A 21,782-nucleotide genomic window follows, 5' to 3' on the forward strand; every position below is an offset into this window, starting at 1 on the left:
GTCTAACTACTAAGCTAACTGCTAACCTAGTGGCTAAGCTAACCAGATACATAAACACTAGAAATGCTCATGTACAGCCAGCAAGTGGAAACTAGAAAGGAACGAACACGCACACTGGCATTATGTGAGCGCATCAGAATGATTAGCATTTGGGACCACCAATAGATAAGGTGATTCCCCTGGAGCTTGAGTGGCAGAGAGGGGTGACTATATAATGTCTATGGGTGAAAGCAGAAACAAAACTCTGACAAATCCCTACCCTTTGGACCGAACGGCAGAGATTTGTTAGAGTTTTTACAGGCCTGCAGCTCCCACACAACAATTTTTTAGTCTAATTTCTGTGAAAACATAATGTATTAACTACTTTCAGGATGGAAGGACGTTTTTAACCAGTATAACAAAAAGTCTTTCTGAACAGGATTACCAAATGTAGCTTTAAGGTGCTCGGGGAGTAATTGTTGTATCAGCAGGTTCTCCTAAATCATTTATTAATCTCTACAGCTCCTCCAAATTAACCATATCTCCTTTCCTGCTTCTCTGCTTAATGAACCTCTATACCCAGCCTATCAGTTTCGGTAGACGGCCATGTGTTGGTAGGTTCCTTTTTCAATTTTCAAATGATGGATTGTTTTCTAACCTAACCCTGCTTTAAAGTTCTCCACCGCTTTCTCACTGACCTGTTTGCTGTAACTCTTGGTATTAATGAGGCTGTTTTTTTCTCTTTTTTTCTCTAACAAAGCTCCGTCAAGGTAAGTACAATGGATTTTATTTAGAGCCGAACTGAACTATAGAAAATATGAACATTAGACACAAATCAGAAGTATTATCTTTTTTCACAGGAAAAATATATTGTCTATAAGTGCTTAAACAAATGCATCAATTAAACATGTCACATGCACAATCAATGACCGATCAGTCAGTTACTGTATGTCCACTGCTTGCATTACTCATCTTAGGCACACTTACAGCATCATTTTTAGATGAAGTGTACTTCATTTGTATTATAAACAATACAGTTTGCTTCACAATTTACCTCTTTGTGTGTACTGTAAGCCCTCTTATCTGTGTTTACACTGCTCTGTCTGCTCAGTTTAACACAGTATAGACTCTTAATATTTTCCAACCAAATGAGCTGTGCGGAGACTCACGGTGATGCTCAGTGATGATAATCACCATCTTTTTCTGCTAGGCTAACCCATTTGCAGACTCAGACAAACCCAAGGCTGATGCTCTTTTACAGAGCAGAAAATCCTTCTGATTTCCTGTATTTGAATTAACTGCAGCAGAATAAACTGTCTTCTGCAATAATTCCATTCTACTGCCAGGTTTGGGTAGTGTGTGTGGTGATGATTTTGACTCATTTCACGAGTTTATGAGAAAGTTTGATGGTCAGACAAGACAAAACTTTAACTATTTGGCATTCATGGCTATGATGAGTCAAAGTGACAGAGATGTGAAATTTGATTCTCTTTACTGACTTAAGATTAAAAAAATAAATCACATAATTTTTCTACATATGAGATTTTTGTTCAGATATGGAAAAAACTTGCTTTTTGCTTATAAGCATGCAAACAGTAGTGGTTCATACCTTAAAATTTTAACTTTGCTCCTGGGGTCTGAGTGACAGCGTAGAAAAAAATATGACATTTCTTCTTTCTTTTCCCTGTTTTTCGGAGGTCAAAGCTCCCAAAGACAGCAGTGAGTGTTTGTACTTGTCGGTACAACACCCCTAATGACATATCCAAGTTGCTGGCCTATAGAACACTCTTTGCCTCCAACTTTGTCCTAACTCCATTTACTGATGTTTGTGGAGAAGCCCAGACGTAGATGATCCAAATGAGCCCACCCTTGTGTTTCAAGCACACTCCCAACATGTAAGTCATACCTTTCAACATCAATTCTACAACAACCTTAACATTAAGAGCAATTTGGGAATTATTTGACATATCCAACTTTCTTAAGTGCTACGTAATATGACACAATCAGACGTAATAACTTAATGATTTGTTTATTTACCGTATAAAACTTTGTTGTCTGTCTGTATACACACAAAAACAAAACAATAAACTATTTAATAAAACAATCAGACCAATAATACCTTAATGATTTGTTTATTTACAGTATAAAACTTTGTTGACTGTCTGTATACACACAAAAACAAAACAATAAACGATTTAATTTCCCGTCCCGTCAGAATGATGTTTAACTTTCTTAAGTGCTACGTAATATGACACAATCAGACGTAATAACTTAATGATTTGTTTATTTACCGTATAAAACTTTGCTGTCTGTCTGTATACACACAAAAACAAAACAATAAATTATTTAATTTCCCGTCCCGTCAGCATGATATTTAACTTTTTTTAAACTTTCTTACGTACTACATCATATGACACCATCAGACCAATAATAACTTAATGATTTGTTTATTTTGTCTGTCTGTCTGTCTGTCTGTCGATATACACACATAACTTAGCTCCGCGTTAACCTGTTTTACATTCAATGTTTGCAGATGACTAAAACGGAGAAGCCAGACAGTTACTGGAGGGACATCTGTGCGAAATATGCCCAGGGCCAGTTCAAAGTTTCAACTGGCAAACGGCCAGGGGCCAAAAAGTGGAAAAAGGCCTTGGAACAAATTCATGCTTGCCCCTTTGAAAATCGTATGCAAAATGTTAAGGATCTGTTTGGGAGAAGCCTTCAGTGCTTGTGTGGGTTCCACAAGGTTGGTGAAACTATTTTTTTAATTGCTTGTTTGCTGCTTTGTTTGTTTGTTTTTTTTTTCCTCTGGTGGGCTTTGGTGGTTTTGCAGTAAAGCAAAGCCTGTTATTTTTTTTTGTGCACGTCCAAATGAACGTTATTCTTATTCATCATTGTATTTTAAGTCATGATGAGTAACTGTAGCATATGGATTTATTAATTGTATGATATATATCTCTACAATTCTAGAGAAAGCTAGTAGTGTAGGATTATTTTTTCATGTTGCATGTACAACTCCCACCCCCAGCCAGCAGATCTGTCATCAGGTGCTGGGTCCAGTGAGGCAGCAGGAGTTGAGACAGAGGCAGGGCAAGTGCGAGTCAGCACAGACGCAGAGAGAGGAGGCATGGAGACAAGGAGAGGAGACATGGATTCAGGGTCAGTCCGAAACACCACAGAAGCAGGGAGAGGAGACATAAAGGCAAGATCATCAGTGGCAGAACAGGGAGTGCAGTGCTACAAGTGCAACCAGCTTGTGAAGGGGGATGCATTTTCAGAGCACCTGTCTGACCACCATGTAGAGGAGAGGTGTGAAACCTGTGGGGCCAAGGTGCAGGGTACCGTTGGTCTTTTGAACCATATCCAACAGGTTCACTACGCAGCAGTATTTATGCCATCACCACAAAAGCCTCTAACCCAGTACCACGCAAGCACTACCACCACAAAAGAACTACCTCTGCCACCTCTGCTCTCTCCTTCAGCAAGCTCTTCCACACCACACCACACTGCAACCCCATCAGCCTCTAAGCCAATACCAACCGCAGAAAGGTTTTCTTCCCGAGCAGTTTCGGAGAGTAATTCAGGAAGCAGATCAGGTGTGGATTGCCAAATGCCTTTATGAACGAACAGGCCAGCTAAAACAAAGATTCCAAGCCTACTGGTTTCACCCCCCACTGGAGCCCAAACCATCTCCTCCTGAGCCTGGGTGGTACTACCGGCAGAGGCTGTTCATCTGGGCACCAATGAGGATGTGGGGGATTCTTTTAAAATGCCCACAATGTTCCCGGAAAATCAACAGCTCTGGGATCTACAGAAAGGTCAGGGAGGTGATTGATGTGGATAGCCGCTACTACCTAGTGGGAGGGGACTATCCACGTTGCAGCAAGTGCTCTCAGCCGATCTGCCCATGGAGCCAGGATATGCTCTCCCAGGTTGATGTGGCACACAGGATCTTGTTCCCAGCTGTCCTCACTACACAGCTGTCTCTGGACAGAAAATGTATGACTTTCCTGAAGCCAAGGACAAGTGGCAACAGTTCCTCCTACCTCCAGTCTGCAATAGAGGAAGCGCACACCGAGGAGTGGGCACGGCAGACCATCCGCTAACTCTCGGACTGTGAGCGCCATATGAAGATGGCTACCTTCATCCCCTCTGCAGCTGTTCTTCCACCACCACCACCCTTCAGGCCCCTTCCACTTGCTCAGTGGTTTGAGACAGTCCACTCAAATGACATCCTCAGCCACATCGAGGAGATGAAGGGAGTCATCACTTCTACCTATGGTAGAATTCTGAAAATGGACTCGACGAAGAAGGTCAGTGTTTCAACTGTAAAAAGAATATAAAAAAGAACATGTATAATTACAACAAAACAGGAAATTAGTTTACTTCTTAGTGCTTGTGTTTGTTTTTGTTTTACAGATCACCAAGAAGCTGGCTGGTGGGATCGAGGACAGTGCTACATGAATGTCAAACATCGGCAACGAGTTTGGCCAGGTGTTGAACTCCGTGCTGACGACAGGTGAAGGTGCAGGGTTGGAGGAGTTGTGCCAAGGCATCGTCACCCGGTACAAGAATGCGGGCCAAGCTGAACCTGAAGTCATCTATGTTGACAGAGACTGCTGCAGCCAGTCAGGTATGTGAAAATTGCTCTCTCTGTCTCTGTCTCTGTCTCTCTTACTTATTAATGGTGTAACCACACACAGTTTTTCAAAAAATACAATTTTCACAGGTGTGTCTTTATTGGCAAAGCTCTTTCACCCATGGAGGTCTACGGCGTGAAGTGGAAGAGATGCGGAGCATGATTTCAGGGCTGCTGAAATCAGTGTGGGAGCTGACAGACACCACAGGGCTGCTTTTGGTTAAGCATGACAGCATGAGCCACATGATGGGAAGTGCAGCAGAAGCATCTGGGGTGTCTACAAGACCCTGTAGGTGTTGCACTGTACACGAAGGTGGGGACAGTCCAGAAGGGCATCAAAGAGCTGGACATCCTTAGGTGTGGTAGGGGGTCTTCCTCCCTGGAGAGTTTTCACCGACACCAGTGTGCTTTTATTCCAGGTATTTTTGAATCAAGACATATTGTACTGAATATCTTTTTTTAAAGTTATTCTCTGTTATGACAGAGAATGTGTTGTAAATATAAAATAAAAATAAAAAGTTCAACTGTCGGACATTCATATGTGTTCACCTTACAATAATGGTTGACTAAACAAAGTGCTTTGTTTCTTAGGCTGGCGGTGCAATGCTTTACATACGCAAATGTACATGCTGGAGGGGATATCAAGATGGAACATGGGCCGGGCCAAGGAGGCAGTAGATGTGGAGGGGGCCTCAACCCTAAGAAGCTTTGTCCAGGCTCTGCTCCTGGACAAGCAGTTGCTGAAGGACAGCAGGGTTGTCCTGGACCAGACAAACCTGGTTCTGGTGCCGGTTAACAACACCACAGTCTCTTCATGGTATGTGTTATTTCAATTACCTTTCTCATACAGTTTAATCTTGATGGTACATCAAGATTTAACCTCAAGAAAACCATTATCTGCATGCATGTAATTATCTTAGAGGGGGAGGATATATAAAATAATGAATTTTTGTCTTGTAGGCTGCTTAGGAGGGATAAGAGGAAGGACAGGGACATGCTGCTGCAAGGCACTGTTCTTCCTAAACAGCTGCATCTGGCCAAGGAGCCTCTCCCTGCAAGTAGCTCACTTCCGGCTTCCCCTGTGCAACATGCACATGAAAAAATTACATTTGAGGAGCCTGAAAACCGCTGAAAAAGCCTCTTGTCTGTGCATTTATGGACTCATTTTACTCCAAGCCAAAAACACCTGCCAGACAGACAAGATACAGCAGCCAAGATTTACTTCAACAATATTTAACTTATTAAAGATATGTTTAAACATATTAAACTTTGAGAAATTTTATTAAACTTTTTAAAAATTTTACATCCTATCCATCCATCGATTTTCTATCACTACTTTTCCGTACAGGTGTTACGTCAAGCCGTATCTGATGAGGAAACGCGGCCTGACATAACGCAGGGTTTGGGGGAGTGACTATCTCCAGGCGCAGACACAGGATAGGTCTCCAGTCACTGGGCTAAATTATAACCGTTTTATTAAACTTAAAAAAAGTTAAATCATGCCTTTTTATAAACTGTGATGATTAATTGGTGAACAATAACGGGCAAAGCAGAGACTGATTATTGTAATGTGCGATCTGTGTCAAATTAAAATATATGACGTCATCAGTGTTGGTTATGTGTCCTGCATTTCCAAGGCTGTGGTTGGCCTTGTATGATCATATGATTGGTTTATAGTAAATGTGACATGGAGCCAGTGGAGTTAATGTTCATGTATGAAGTAGATGATGTAATGATGCAAACTTCTGTCTTTTGGGCTAGCTGCCGTTTATAGAGGGTTTTCTGGGGGACAAGGAGGGAAGGGAGCTGAAATTGTAAAGTGGAGAGGTGAGAGGACTGTGGACCAGTTTGGCAAAAGTGCGAAGGAAGAACTTAATGCTGCATATATGAAAGTTAACCAGGTGATGATGTGGATGTGGAAAGTGATGGAGAGGCTGTCCAGGATGATGCAAAGGCTCTAAAGCTGAAAGGCGCCAGAGATACAGGAATTTTCAATGGATATTTTAAAAGTACCAGATTTGGTTAAAGTTGACTTTGCACAATAAGCAAGTAAGGTAACTAATGTGGTGTGATGTCCACAGCCTGGGAATATATGGAATGGCTAGACATTTTTTTTAGTCAAACTAATTATTTTTGCTTTAACCCATGTCCTAGACACACTATTAGTTCCAAAACTGGAATGCTATAATGTCTAGATATGTCCAGCTAATGAGGGGGGGGGGGGGGAAGGAAGAGGATATTAGACTGCTCCTCATCGGGTAGAACATGATATTTGCAGAAGTGTAAGTTTTACCATAAAGCCGTTATAATACTGTTCTTCTCAAATATTTTTATGTGCTCCTGAGAAACTCCTGAAACCTCAGTCTGGCCCGCTGTGCTGCCTCAGATCTTGTCTTCTGTCGCCACTCTGGTGGTCCTCTCCTCCTTCGGTTACAGGTGTTCTGCCTTGTGTTGCCGTGTTGATAGTGTATCCCCTCTTTCTCAGATCCCATCCAACCTCTCTTGCGCTCTCATATGTTTTGACTCTGTCAGGCCGGTGTTACCAGTGTCTGGAAACATATTCCTTTCTCCTTCATTGCCCGTTTAATGGACAATTTCAGCAAGATAATCATGGTTGAAAAACATTTGTTTCCTAGTTGAATCTTTGCTTTCCAACACACTCTGAAGAATAATTTCTTTAAGAAACTTGACAATAATAGATCTGGGTGTTGTATTCGGGTTTGGCTTTTGTGCGAGAGCTTGATTTGCACATTGAATGTAGAGTTTCGTAACTTCGGGCTGCTGCAGCTTTGTGATCAACAGTTCGTACAGCACTTTGAAACATGTTACTGAAAAGTGTCTTCTGTGTCTGTTGCTCGTTTACATGTTCAGTGAGCTTGCTTTCGAGTTCCTGCCGGAGTGCACTAATTTCTTCCTTTATCTCTCCTTTGAGTTTGTCTTAGAAAGTGCTGACTTGTAATGTCTGGTTATGCACTTGCCTGTCCATTTCCTCTGTTGAGTCTTACTCGAGTTCACTGGCTTTGTTTTCCAAGATGTTTCCAAGTTGAGTCTCAGCTTTGTCCTGCTTCTGTTTAATTTTTGTACTTCATTTATTCCCCCCACCAACAGTATTGTGTATATTTGATGAGTTTTTATTAATGCTAAGTATTTTATAAAAAAAAACAAAAAGTATTTTGTGAGTTTATTACACCAGACTTTAGAGAGTAGTTAACTATATGTCTGCTCTGTCCGCCATCTTGGATGTTCCCCAAACTTGCATAACAATTTAAGTACAGTCATCTTAAGGCGAAGATAAAATTACATTTTTTGTGTATGCAAAGCCATTTTTAACCAGCCACCCAAAAGAGAAATGGATGCAGCTTATTTTTGGCAGGAAGCGGTCACACTAGCACTACACACTTGGAAAGTCACTTTCTGTGAGGAATGACATAACAGGGCCTTGGGTAGGTCTATTTTGTTCTGCTGTATTGTCCTTGATGCAGTGACTTAAAATTATCACAGTCACTGGGTGAGAGGTTAGGTACATTCTGGGCAGATGGTTAGTCCACCACAACCAAACATGACAAGTAATGCACAAACCAGTGAGGGAAATTCAGAGAGACCGATTAAAGTAAAATGCATGTTTTCACACTGTGACCTGGATTCTAACCCAGGGTTTATTTCTTTGAGGCAACGATGCTAACAGCTGTGTCACAGTGAAACATAACAGGCTTTTGTGTTAAAGTTCACCATGTCTATGTTTCTTTAGGTTTTCCCAATGATCTTCAGCTCGCTTTAATGATTACTGCAGATTACTTCTGCATCTAGAATAACTTTGCCCCCAAGTAATGTTTGTATAACCCAAAATCTGATTTACATGTACACAAAGGTCTTCTGTTCAGCATATTAGACACAAATTCCAATGGGGTGTGATATGCAGTAACCCAACCAGAACAAAAGCTCTGTTAAGCCAAATAAACTATTTTAAATGCAGCACATAAGAAAAAAAGCACATGATCCCTTCTAATTCAATATGGGTCCTGAATCATGCTTGTTGCTGGAATATGCCTGAGAAGAATTTCTCTCTGTGGATATGACTGGTGAAATGATAGCTTGAGGAGCTAAGAAGCCTGGATTATATGCTTCACAACCATCTTTTCACTGCCAAGTCAGCACTGCATGCAAGGAACTGAGAGGTGAAAGGCCCTTCCTGGCAGCTGCTGCTATCTTATTGCATAAGAAAGTGAAGTGTAAAATAATAAAGTGCCAGCATCTTAAATGTTTCTTTCTGAAATTTGCTAAATGGGACTTGAGTGAGAAATGCTAAATTTCAAGAAACCAAGGCAGATATAAAATGTTATCTCTGTGCCCCGTTTTCCAGTCATTTGCATTCAATTTTCATATAATGATAAACAAACTCTGTGCAGTCTGAGTAGGCAGACCACAAACCTGCCCACAGCTTAGACGGAGTGAACATAATTTTGTTTTACCTTCACGTACTTGATAACAACCAAACAGAGAAGCAGGAGAAAAGACCAATTATCACACCCTTTGACGAGATAATTCTCTGAGAATGTTACCAAGGAGATCGGCTACTTCTAACCTTGTGGCTGCTTAACTTGAGTAACTATGGTGACTTTAGAAGCATTGCCTGACATTAAGAGTAACATACAGGGCAACAGATTAGCCTTGTTTTGCCATGTTCACACAATACAGGGAAATCCTCTCTTTTAAAGCTCAGAATGTCTATATATATATATATATATATATATATATATATATATATATATATATATATATATATATATATATATATATATATATATATAAGGGACCCCATGATGGACTCTTGGGAAATCCTGGAAGTGGTTTTTGTGGACTATGATTTAAAGTTACCTACTGACACCCTCAAGTCCCCTTCCTTCAAGTAGGATTCAGTCCAGACAAGGCTGACACAGGTTTTTGGAGGGGCTCCAGTACAATAGTGATCAACGATGTTGAATGCTGCACTGAGATCCAAGAATACCAGTACTGTTAGTCTGCCACAGTCATTGAGACTAAATCCATCTTTCTTGAAAATATCTCTTTTTTACCAGAAAAAAATGAAGTTTTTGATAAAGTTCACAGATTTTGTAGCACATGCCACTTTTAGCCCATTGTGATAATCAGCAGTCTCGAAAAGAATCTTCACAACAACCTGCACAAAAGGTCCACTAAGAAACACCTGGACATTAAGACCTTTAACTTTATTCCATCCATCCGTTAAGAGAGAAAAACCAACTTTGAACAGAGGAGGAGGCCTTAGGTTTCAACTCTCAAAAACTTACAACACAGCTATAGGATTAATTCCGGCCAACCATCACCTTAACTCTCACCCTCATTCGGGTGATCAAAACATTGTTCCTTTAAGCCAAGCCAATAACGACCCTAACGACTTCTCGTTACAGAGGAGTGGACCAGTTTCGGTCCAATCTGCTGGCTTAATGACTTTAACGACCGCCCATTACTAAGGGGTGGTCCTGTTTCTGTTGAACTTGCATGTTATCTAAGCCATTACAAGGCCTTTGTTTGCCAATTGTATAAAGCTTGTTACTCCACATTACTCCAGACTTTATGAATTGAGAAAGCTTCCTGGAGAGGAAGCGAAACGTCTTCAACTACGGAAAACAAGTCCAGTTGCTTTGTTTGTTTTTTACCTTTTTTTGGAAAATCCATCCATCACATCCATTTTAACATATTAAATAAATCCTCTTTCAATATTTCTGATTTTTTGATTCTTTTCTAGGATGAAGTTCAAATGACAATGAGAAATCTTTAAAAAGTAGTCCACTGGAGAAAGAAATCTTTAAGAGTCACTGATTTAAAATAGTTTTAGTCCAATTATTTTGTGTATTTGGCTAAGAGATAGGAAGAGCAAAAGAATACAAGCAACTAGGGACCAGGAGAGAAAATGTCAAAGCAAGCAGAGAGGCAGAATAGTGGTTAAACAGTCCAACTCTTTAGTCCTTACCAGTTAAACTCACATGCATCTGTGTGCACCATGACAGAAACTTCTCCTGGAAACAAAATAATACACAAACATTAAATAAAAATACATATACTAATGGTCCAATCTTAATTTTCTTTTCACCCTTAAAGTCCTTGGTGCTATACTTTAGCACCTAAAAGGTACTGAATACAAGGATAGGAGGTGACTGTGTGGAGGACAAGAAACAAACTAGAATCTTTACTGATACTTGGATAGTTCAAGTGCGGAAATGGTGGAAAAGTTGGCAGCTTAGCGGTGCAAGCAGAAACACACATGGTTGTTCTCATTCATCCTCAAGGTGTTGGTGGACATTATTCACTTGAATGAGCACTCCATGGATGCCACAGTGATTGATGTGTGTGCTGTGTGTGAACTTGTGTGTATTAGTGCATCAGGGCCTGATTGTCTGTGTGTGAAACTGGCCCTATTTAGAGCTAATCTTAGCCATAAATCTTAGCTCTTTCTCCTCATTGCACTCAATGCACATTTTCAAAGATTTTCACAGAAGTATTGTTCCAGGTCTTTGGTCTCAGGTAGGTTGCTGAGAAACAACTAAATGTAAAAAAAAAAAAAAAAAAAAAAGTGAGTTATTATAGTTGAAATCTCTGTAACACTTAAGTTTAAAGAACAAAAATCAAACATTGACTAGCTGCCAATTATTGAACAATTTAGTGAAATTCTTAGAGAAGTCTTAGAGGAGATATAACACGCAAAATCCACCTTTTCAGCCCTTAAATATATTTTTTTGTTTTGTGCTTGATTCCTCTGGAAGTACTGAAAAGTCAAATTCCATCTTCCAAAGTATTGTTTAGATATCTTTAGATTCTTTTTGGGTCATATTTTTCAAGCCGTTTAGATTTTTCTGTTACGTTTTCCTCACTGTTATGTCACAGCTCTTTTTAGGGGAGCGTCAAAACAAGGTAATATAAATCCCACCAGTCTTGCGCCATGTTTAGTAGTAGATAAAAGTATATTGTGCTGTTACACACTGTTTTAAGTTATTTAATGTTTAATAACTTACTCTCTGTCTGTTAGGTATTGTCCGGTGAATATCAGCCCAAGGGCTCAAGGGCTGATATTGGAACAATAGTGGAAAGGAATGAGTCGAGCACTGGCGTTCTTTTAACAGCAAACTTTGCACACATATAGAATAAATGAGTGACAACTTCTCTTCAAGTTCAAGAATTTATTAACACAAATAAAATGATAACCCAGAGAACATTGCTATAAAATGCTGTTTATCTGAATTAACATTATCTTTCAATCAACAAATCATCTCTACTAGGCTAGTAAAACTTAACTAAAACTACTAAGCAACATTAAGATAAAAAAGAAGCTAAGGAACTATGTACACAGAAAAGAAACAAAAGGACAAAATAAAATGGGTGATCATCAGAACGATTTAGTAAATCCTGGTTCACTGCAGATCTAGGGAAAAGAGCCAAAGATCATCTTAAAGAATGTGGAATGAGATTAAATTAGTTTAACTAATTCAGAACATCATTTGGTATGTGTTGTCTGGGTGGTGTCCTGAAAACTGCGTGGGCTACATTGATAACTGGCAAACTTTCTGGGGAAAACCTTGTCTGATCCGGGGAGACGGCATCCATGCCACTTTGGATAGTGCAGCTCTTCTTTCTAGGAATCTGGCCAGATTTATTAGTTCTCCTAAATGCTGACAACACAAAATTATCAGACGATATGGGATTAATTTCCACTGTTATGGTGATGACACTCAGCTATATTTATCCATAAAATCCTGATGAATCAAATCAATTACTTCAACTGCAGGCATGTCTTGATGACATTAAAAGCTGGATGACTTTAAATTTCCTGCACTTAAATTCTGACAAGACAGAAGTTGTAATCTTTGGACTAGAGTCCTCCAAAAATAAACTTCTTAATCAATCACCTAATCTGGATGGCATTAAATTGGCCTCTGGTAATAAAGTAAAAAAAATCTTGGTGTTATTTTTGACCAAGACATGTCATTTAAATTCCATATTAAACAGGTTTCCAGAGTTTCCTTTTTTCACCTCCGGAATATCGCCAAAATTAGAAACATTCTGTCCAGGGGTGATGCTGAAAAACTAGTCCATGCATTTGTTACTTCAAGGCTGGACTATTGTAATTCTTTACTATCAGGAAGTCCACAAAATGCAGTTCGAAGTCTTCAGATGATTCAAAATGCTGCGGCAAGAGTTCTGATGAAAATCAACAAGAGGGATCATATTTCTCCGATTTTAGCTTCCCTTCATTGGCTTCCTGTTAAATCAAGAATAGAATTTAAAATTCTTCTTCTAACGTATAAAGCCCTTAATAATCAAACTCCATCATATATCAGAGCTCTGATTACCCCGTATGTTCCTAACAGAGCACTTCGCTCTCAGACTGCAGGTCTGCTGGTGGTTCCTAGAGTCTCTAAAAGTAGAATGGGAGACAGATCCTTTAGCTATCAGGCTCCTCTCCTGTGGAACCAACTCCCAGTTTTGGTCCGTGAGGCAGACACCCTGTCTACTTTTAAGACTAATGTTAAAACTTTCCCTTTTGACAAAACTTATAACTAGAGTGGCTCATGTTACTCTGACCTATCTTTATAGTTATGCCACTATAGGCTTAGGCTGCTGGAGGACATCAGGGTCTATTTTTCTCACTCTACTGAGTTGTATTGTTTTTCAATTTGCATTGCTTGTCGTCATTTCAGCTTTTAACTTTTTGTTCTCTCTTTTTTTTTCTTCATAGTAGGTACACCTGGTCTGGTGTTCTGTTAGCTGTGACGTCATCCAGGGAAGACATTGAATGAAAACAATATGGCGGGGATCCCAATAAAAAGCTTCTACAACAACTCTCATAAGAAAAATGGCCAAAATTATATTTCATGCCTGAAACCAGTGTTTCTATGCACAATTATGTCTTTGGCTTAATAAAGCATACAAATATGAAATTTGTTTACAACTGAAGCAAAGCACAATGTTGGTAAAGATAAAGTACATGTTTGAGGATATCAGGACTATTTTTCTTTATTGATTGTGGCATGCGGTTGGATAAACCTAGGAATATTTTGAAGAGTTTACAAATATATATGGTTATTGTAAGAAGTATCTAGTCACATTTTGATTTGATGAATCTGTAAATAATTATAACAATTCACAAATATAAGTAGTTCTTGCTAGTAGTAAATTTTTCAGCCAAATGAGTATCTTGCAAGCTACATCAGCCACCCAACTGTGGTATAGATTTTGATCTGAATTTGGGGTTGATTTTATCAACAGAGGGAAACTTACATTGTCAACATGGCAACTGTAGACAACTCTGAGGTTGACGATTTATCAGATGGTGGCGAATTATCCATTTGTGGACGAACCTATTACTGATATGAACCTCTTACATTTAGAACAACCATTGGATGATTCTGAAGATGACTATTCTCCACCTGATTTACCGGAAGAGGATCTGATGATTATTCACGATCTGATGCAACAGAAGCTAATCACTACAGCAGTGATGATAGTGACAGCAGGAATAGGAGTGTACTACCACATTCAGAAGTACATAGAAGCAGGTGTAAACAAAGACAACCCAGGGAAGAACCTCAAAATGCTGAACGTGGTTATCGCTGGAAGTCTGCTGCTTTTACCCCTAACTTAGCTCAGTTTCAGGGTACTCATGATGACCTGAAAGATGAGCGAGCAGATTGGCAGCAACAGGATTGTGTAAAGCAATACATAGACTGGGAGCTGATGAAACTGATGAAGCTGATGAAACTACTTGCCGACTGCACTGACCTGAGATCTCTCAATATTTCTGTTGATGAGGGCTTTCACTTTTTTGGCGCATCGATTTTGATGTCTTGTGTACATTCTCCTCAAACAACAATGTTCTAGTCAAATGCTTTGCGACTTCCTGCCATCAGTGATACAATGTCACGTGATTGGTTCTTCAAACTGAGGAGCTACATGAAAGTGTGTCGCACCAAGAAGTGGACAATTCGCATGATGATGCATTTAACTGATCTTACTCTTGTTAACAGCTGGCTGCTCTTTCGCCAAGATAACGGGGAAAATAACGCCCCAAGAAGTTTCTTGAGTTTTGCTTGTAGGTAGCTCAGGTATTCCTCAACAAGCATGAAGTCCTGAACAAAGATGCTCGTGTTGCAGGTGCAGAGGGCGATCATGCATATTCTGCAGCACAGTCAAAGAAAGGATCTCAGGTCACTCTGATCCCACATGTTCTGCTGCTCATCTCCCAGAAATGGCTGACCTGAAAAATATGATGCACTGCAGAGGGCAGCACTGCCCTGGAAAATCATGTGTGCGGTGCATTAAATACAATGTGTTCCTCTGCTTGCAGAGTGAATGCAACTGCTTTGCAGCGTTTCACAAAGCCAGTAGGCCTGTTCAGGAGGGGGGGGGGGGTCCCAGGTTGGGAACCGCTGGTCTAGAGTTTTACTGTATGAGCTGGAAGCTCACGACAAACTCTTTCATATGGCTGTGACAAAACATAGTGATGACAGATTAAGTTATGTCAAGTGTAGAGGTCTTTCTTATTTTTAAAGTTTCTTACAGCCTCAGTTCCCTTCTAGTAGAATGGTCATTTTTTAATGCCATCATGGTAAAATAAAGCTGAACCTCCGTGTTCTGCTTTCTGTGCTGCCAGCCCATGAAATATGGATTTTTGGACAGTTTCTTTAAAATTGATTTAAAAGATTAACAATACTGGACTTTTAGGTGAAGAGTGCATGACAAAGTCGCAGTTTGTCGACAAGTATCCACAGACATTTTTTCATCCATTGTCTAACTTCCACAAACATTCTGTATGGTACAGCCTATAAGTTCAAATTATTACTTTTCTGTTTTTTCATGCTGTATGTAGAACACCCTGTGAGTTTATGGTGGAATAACTGTTGACCGAAGCAACCCATTCCATGAGCTCTGAATATATAAAATAAATTAAAGAAATAAAATAAAACAATTTTGAGATAACTAAAAACTTTTACTGGTTTTCATGATGTTACTGTAAAACTAATTTAAAACAAGTTTGCTATTCATTTTTTAGGGGAACACAAGTAAAATTGCAACAATTGTGCTACTTTGAAAATTGGAATTTGGCAAATAAAAAAAGCCCTTTTACTGCACAACCAACACCATAAACATACAGTAAATACAAAAAAAAAGATTATTTATTGACCAGTTAAGTTTGAATCCATAGCAGACCAGATCTGCCTTTTTTTATGTTCACATGCTGTCATAGTTACACTTCTCTCGTGGTTTTACAAGCTAGTAGCTGATAAACAGTTTGTAGCTCAACCAAAAAAAATCCTCAACACTCTGTCTTTGGACCACCTCTCATCATTTATACCTTCACAAATGGTTAAATTATTTTGTATAATAATTTTTTTCAAAATCCTTCATGCTCCAATAATATGCAAATCAACATTAACACCAAATAATTCATGAATCTTCCCCCACACTCCTATCAATGGTCTATGGCATGTCAAAGCTTGGGTGTCTGCTAATGAACTCACACTCAACAACATGAAACTGATTCTGTAGTAGTGGCAAGCAAGAGTATTTTGTTGGGCTACTTGTAAAGCTCTAGAAAGGCTCTGTGGGTTTAGTGGAAAGCCTTTTTATTTTTACTATAAACTGTTGTTAGGGTGTTAATTTTTTTCGACCTCAACTCATCCAAAAGTTGAGAATAATTAACCCATTCTTGTGTTTTTTGTGATAATGATGTTGAGTTCTTGATGTTAGATAATACATGAAGCTAAAGGCTGTTTGAGCTGTTGAAAGCAATTATTGGAAAAATATCAGATGATTCATACAGACTTATCTACAGTATGTACGTCACATCTGTGGCATACATAGATATGGATAAACAGATTGATAAAGGGAACGGTCAGTTATCTCAGGAGCATGCATTCACACTTAGACAGTTGGACACTATGCTAATAAACAATCTAACAGATAACAACAAAGTGGTGACAGATTTTCAACTGACAACATGTGAGGTGTGTATCCCTGCTGATCTGTCAAAAGTTAATGTAACCATCTTTTGGATCTCGCTCTTCATCATATCTTTCTCCCATGTTGATAACGGTCAACAGCCTCTGCGCTGATCTGTAACCATTTCTCTGGCTTGTTTAGATTAAAACAGAACTCCTCATCACCAGTCCAAATTCCCTCCTCCCTTCTGTTCAAAACTTCAGCATCACTTCAGACTCGACTACTGCAATCGCCTCCTCTATGGTCTTCTTCAGTCATCTCCAAACATTACAATACATCAGAACTCTGCTGTCTGCCTACTTACCCATACCCAGTCCAGGGATCACATCACCCCTGTCCTCCAACAGCTTCATTGGCTCCCTGTCCAATATTGTATCCAGTACAAGCATTGTCTCTTCACCTACAAGTCTCTTCATAATATGGCCCCTCCATATCTGACTGACCTCGTCGTTCCTTGAGTCGTTCCTTCAAAAGAAGTTTGTTATTAAAAGTGTAATCGCTTTCTGGGTAAAGAACCGGAAATGAAGCACCACCACCCCTTTGACCAATGGGTGGTAGGTTTTACACAGTGAAACCTGTTCCAAGCAATAATGAAATAGCTTATACTGAAGCTGAAGAAAAGGTGGCAATACCCTGACCTTCTTTGAAGAGGTATATAGAAAACTAGAGATAATTGAAATCACATTAGCAGCTAAGACATCTTCTCTAAGAATATTATCTTAAAGAAAACATGATGGGGTTTATGGATTCTTGACAAATTGAAAACTTCAGCAAATCGCTCTTTATTTTACGCATAAAATACCAAGCAAGAGTTTATAGCGTTTCTTAAACACAATTATCAGCAAAGGGTAAAATGAGTTAGCTTTTCAGAGAACAACTGGCAACTTATCTAGCTGCTACTCTTGTCCTTTACTGTGTATCCGGGAGGATCTTCTGTGGTGACATGTAGCAAATGATAGGTGGGCCAACAATTCCATGAAAGAGCTGTTTGAGGAGTATATTACTGCCAACAGAATTCTGGAGACCAGCACCGGGTTTGGATACCTTGAGGAACAGCTGAGAAATAAGTGGAGGGTTTCCAAACAGTTGAGCTTCAAAACATGAAAACTAAATAGACAGACATGTAAGACATTTTTATTGGAACTCTGGAGGACAAAGTACTACTTACTACTGCAAGACATTCACAATAAATACAAATGGTAGAAATTAGTCTAAATGAAATTCAGAACATTGTGCTCTTTTTGACCTTTTTATGTCCAGCAAGTGTTTTGTTTGATGTTCTGTATTATTCACATGAAATTAAAATGCTGTGTTTCAGTTGTAATTTCTCTTTTATTTAGAAATGTCCATTTGAACTGTTCAATGGCTTTGCAACAAAGACAATTTTTTTTAGCTTTATTGTGTGACCTCGCAATTAACATAGGTTATCCATCTAACTAGAGCAAACTGCATTTCTTTCTTAATACCATCTTTACTGCATTTGGGTAAAGCGAGCATGCAACATGAGTGCATCTATCTCTGTACTCAGTGCATCTTGCCCTGCACTAACAATTTTGATCTTGGATAAAAGGTAATGACTTTAAATTTGGCAACCAGTATTTACAGTCATATCCAATAAATGATATTGTTGAAAAGTTAAATTTATTTCAGTAAGTCCATCACAAAATGAAACCCATTATATATAGATTAATTACACAGAGTGATGCTTTCAAGCTTGTTACATTTGATGATTTTCAAGTTACAGGTAATGAAAGCACATTTAAAATTTAAATATTAAATCAGACCAATAAAAGTATTTTAATACATACATGTGGACTTTAAGGTTGAGTCTGCAATTTTTCTGGAATTTTCCCCAAATCCCTTTTTGAATAACTGCACATGTGCTAGACCGTCTTATCTGCTCTACTGCTCCTCAGGGAGATCGTGTGAAAAAAAAAAAATCTCCCAAATCCACTCTGGTCTTATTTCTTTCTACTGAGACCTTTCTCTTATTCTCTTAAACTTGTATGTGGTTTGCTTCTTGTGACTCTCAGCCGTTCATTGTACCTCCAGTGCTCTCACTGCATACTTTAAACATGGCTAACACTGAAGCTAACCAGATACATAAACACTAGAAGTGTGCATATGCAGCTAGCAAGCGTAAACTTACAAGGAACATGTCAGTTTACGCATTGTTGTGAGTGCGTCAGAATGATTGGCATGTGGAACAACCAATATATAAGGAGATACCCACTGGAACCTGAGGGACACGGGTGGGTGAGGGCAGTACCAAAGTATTTACAGGCCTGCAGCTTTCAGAGATCAAAATTTTAACCCCCTCTTTCCATATACATAATATATTGTTTTTTTAACCTCCTCTTTCTGAATACATTATATGGTCAGGATGGAAGGACCATTTCAACCAGTATAACAAAAAGCGTTTTTGAACATGATTACAAACTATACAAACTTTTCATATATCCATGAAACATATTATAAACACCTTTGTAAAGGTTATTTTATGCTGACAGACAAGCCTCACTGGAAAGCATATCATAATGCACTCAAAGACTAGTATGTCAGAGACTGTCATTTAGGGGTGTAAAGAAGAAGAATTTCCTTTATTGTTTGTCAATCAGGAAATTCAGGTGTGACAGTGGCAAATACATAGACAAATTTAAAATTAACAGCAAGGAAAAAAGACGACAAATAACAAGCTAGTCTAATCTAAAGTTTGTTCTAAACAATATACCAGGGGCAGCTGTGGCTTCAAACATAGCTCACCACCGTCAGGGTGTGAATGTGTGTGTGAATGGGTGGAAGACTAAACTGTAGTGTGAAGTGCTTTGGAGGTCATCAGACTAGTTAAAGTGCTATACAAGCTTGAACAATTCTAATCTTTTTTCCATTCTCTCTTTTGGCTGGGTTAAAATAAATAAATAAAATAATTAAATAAAGTAAAATAGACAAGTTTGGGTTCACAAATGCAAAAACATAAAATAAACTGTACTGTTTAAACTCGGTCTATGTCAGAATGTACCAGAGTATGTTTGGGTTATTATATGTGTTGGTTGTTTACATGTATCAAAGTCTGACATCTGTTTACAAATATTAGCTTATTAAAATGACAAATACAGACAATACATGTAAGACAGGTCAGATGAGCTCCTGCATCAGCCAACAGATGAATCAGAAGCACAGCACGATTTTGAGCGATAAATTACAAACACCTCCCTGCTTCTCACTCCTCCATATGCTGGTTTCCTCAACAGAACAGCCCAATCAATATGGCTCAGGCGATTAACGCGCTGGCAGTGGTGATGTACTTATAAAGAGCTTTCATGGCCCAGTGAAGGATGAAATCACCCTCTGAGCCCTGAGATCTTAAAAACCTGAGGTGCGTTGGGCAAAGACAGAAAAAGGAGGGGTGAGGGTGTAGAGAGGTGAAGTTGGTGCAGTGTGATCAGGGCAGAGTTCATCGGATTCCTTCCACTGGGTATAGATGAAGAGTGATAGAAGGACATAGAAGTGGGAGATGTTTGAGGAGAGCTGTGGACTTTCTCATTACCTGGTAATAGAGACAGGTTTCCCTTAACAAGGGTAACATGCTGGAGAAAGTGAAAAAGAAAACTACAGAGAATGAGGAACCATGACATGCTTATACAGTGGAAATCCTCTATTTAATCCCCGACTGCCCTCCTTTGTTTTTTGTCTGGCCTGGGAACGCCTTGGGATTCCCCTGGAGGAGCTAGCTCAAGTGGCTAGGGAAATAAAAGCCTGGGCCTCCCTACTGAAGCTGCTACCCCCACAACCCAACCCCAGGTAAGCGGAAGAGGATGGATGCCCCTGTGAAAAATCTAATGGAAGTCAGAATATTTTACCTTGTTAGGAATCAAAGGTGATTTTCTGGTTTGATATAGTTTACCAGCATCCTGAGTGTACATTTAGTAGGATTGTAGTTGCTAAATAATGGATTCAGGACAAGGGTCACCAACTTGGGTCCCGAGTTGGACCCGGTATTTCACACAACACCAGGTGAACATTTTAATAAGTTTATTAAAAAAGGAAGGTGTAGCCAAAGTGGGTAGCTTCAGGGAATGGGACTGGCAGCTCTGCAGGGCAGAGAGACAGGTTAGTGGCTAAAAGCTTGCCCAGGAGAAGTGTAGAAGCTTCAGAGTTGCCACTAACCTTAATTGGATCTGTAACCAGCGTAATCCAATGAGAAGTCCTTTCTCCTGAAAGGGACAGGCGATGCGGGAGAATACTAAGTCAGTCTAAGGTCATACACAGATGGTCAGGGACAGGTAGAGGCATAAATGGGGAAATCCAGCAGGCTCAGTCCAAAGTCCAATCCAGGTCCCAAAATCCATTCTTTCCATAGTTTCAAGAGCGCTAGAGACTGTAGCAAAACAGAACGCGCTCACTGTTGCACAGGCTGTTTATTTCATGCGACTTTGGGCTTTTTTTTCCTAAAGGCGCTTGTAAATTTCATGAGTCACGGGTTGCGTTTTTTTTTTGGGCACGTTTCTGAAAGTGAAATCGCTTATTTGGGCTCTAAAATAAGTGACGAAACAGCGGTTATTAAGAGACCTGCCTGCACTAGACACTTTGTATCCAGCTGAAATATCCCTCCGCCATAGGACCCGACGGTAGTAAAGGCAGACAGAGCAACTCTGCACATATTTTCTGCAGTTTACGATGCAATAACCGGTGATAACTGCTGAAAGTAGATTTCTTGGTGCAGATCACCATTTTGAGCAGAGATTGGTTCTGAAGATGAGTTTTTAACACGCTGATAACATTGCAGAAACCCAACCCATAAACCGTACTTTAATGCTTATTAATTTGTTTTCTCTGTATTTGACAAACTAAGGCTGAATTACGTCGCCAAACGAAGGACCTGGAGTTACTAAACAGTTCCTAAACAGTCTCATTCAGGGTACTAAGCTCCTGCCCAGTTGCAAGCAAAGTGTAAGACTGGAATCACCTGGAGATTTAAAACCTTTTTCCAGGCTTAAACTATGATTATGGATATAAACAGCAAGCAAAAATATTCAAAGAAATTATTGTTGTTGGTGTGAAAGCTCAGAATTAGATGTGAGAGAGAGAGAGAGAGAGAGAGAGAGAGAGAGAGAGAGAGAGAGAGAGAGAGAGAGAGAGAGAGAGAGAGAGA

The 21,782-nt window shown here is 39.5% G+C and overlaps 3 long non-coding RNA genes across 3 annotated transcripts; all 3 read left to right on the forward strand.

Moving 5' to 3' along the window:
* Nucleotides 1-1,789: 1,789 nt before the first annotated feature.
* On the forward strand, nt 1,790-3,188 carry LOC118557298. Its single transcript, XR_004927781.1, has 3 exons — nt 1,790-1,874; nt 2,513-2,725; nt 3,008-3,188. It is a non-coding gene; the product is annotated as an uncharacterized LOC118557298 (long non-coding RNA).
* A 346-nt stretch (nt 3,189-3,534) lies between these two features.
* LOC118557469 lies at nt 3,535-4,753 on the forward strand. Its single transcript, XR_004927885.1, has 3 exons — nt 3,535-4,292; nt 4,399-4,612; nt 4,709-4,753. It is a non-coding gene; the product is annotated as an uncharacterized LOC118557469 (long non-coding RNA).
* Nucleotides 4,754-4,872: 119 nt separating this feature from the next.
* LOC118557470 lies at nt 4,873-5,741 on the forward strand. The gene is made up of 3 exons (XR_004927886.1): nt 4,873-5,037; nt 5,210-5,435; nt 5,579-5,741. It is a non-coding gene; the product is annotated as an uncharacterized LOC118557470 (long non-coding RNA).
* Nucleotides 5,742-21,782: the final 16,041 nt, after the last annotated feature.

This window comes from Fundulus heteroclitus, chromosome 23 (genome assembly GCF_011125445.2).
Source record: "Fundulus heteroclitus isolate FHET01 chromosome 23, MU-UCD_Fhet_4.1, whole genome shotgun sequence".
NCBI lineage: Eukaryota > Metazoa > Chordata > Actinopteri > Cyprinodontiformes > Fundulidae > Fundulus > Fundulus heteroclitus.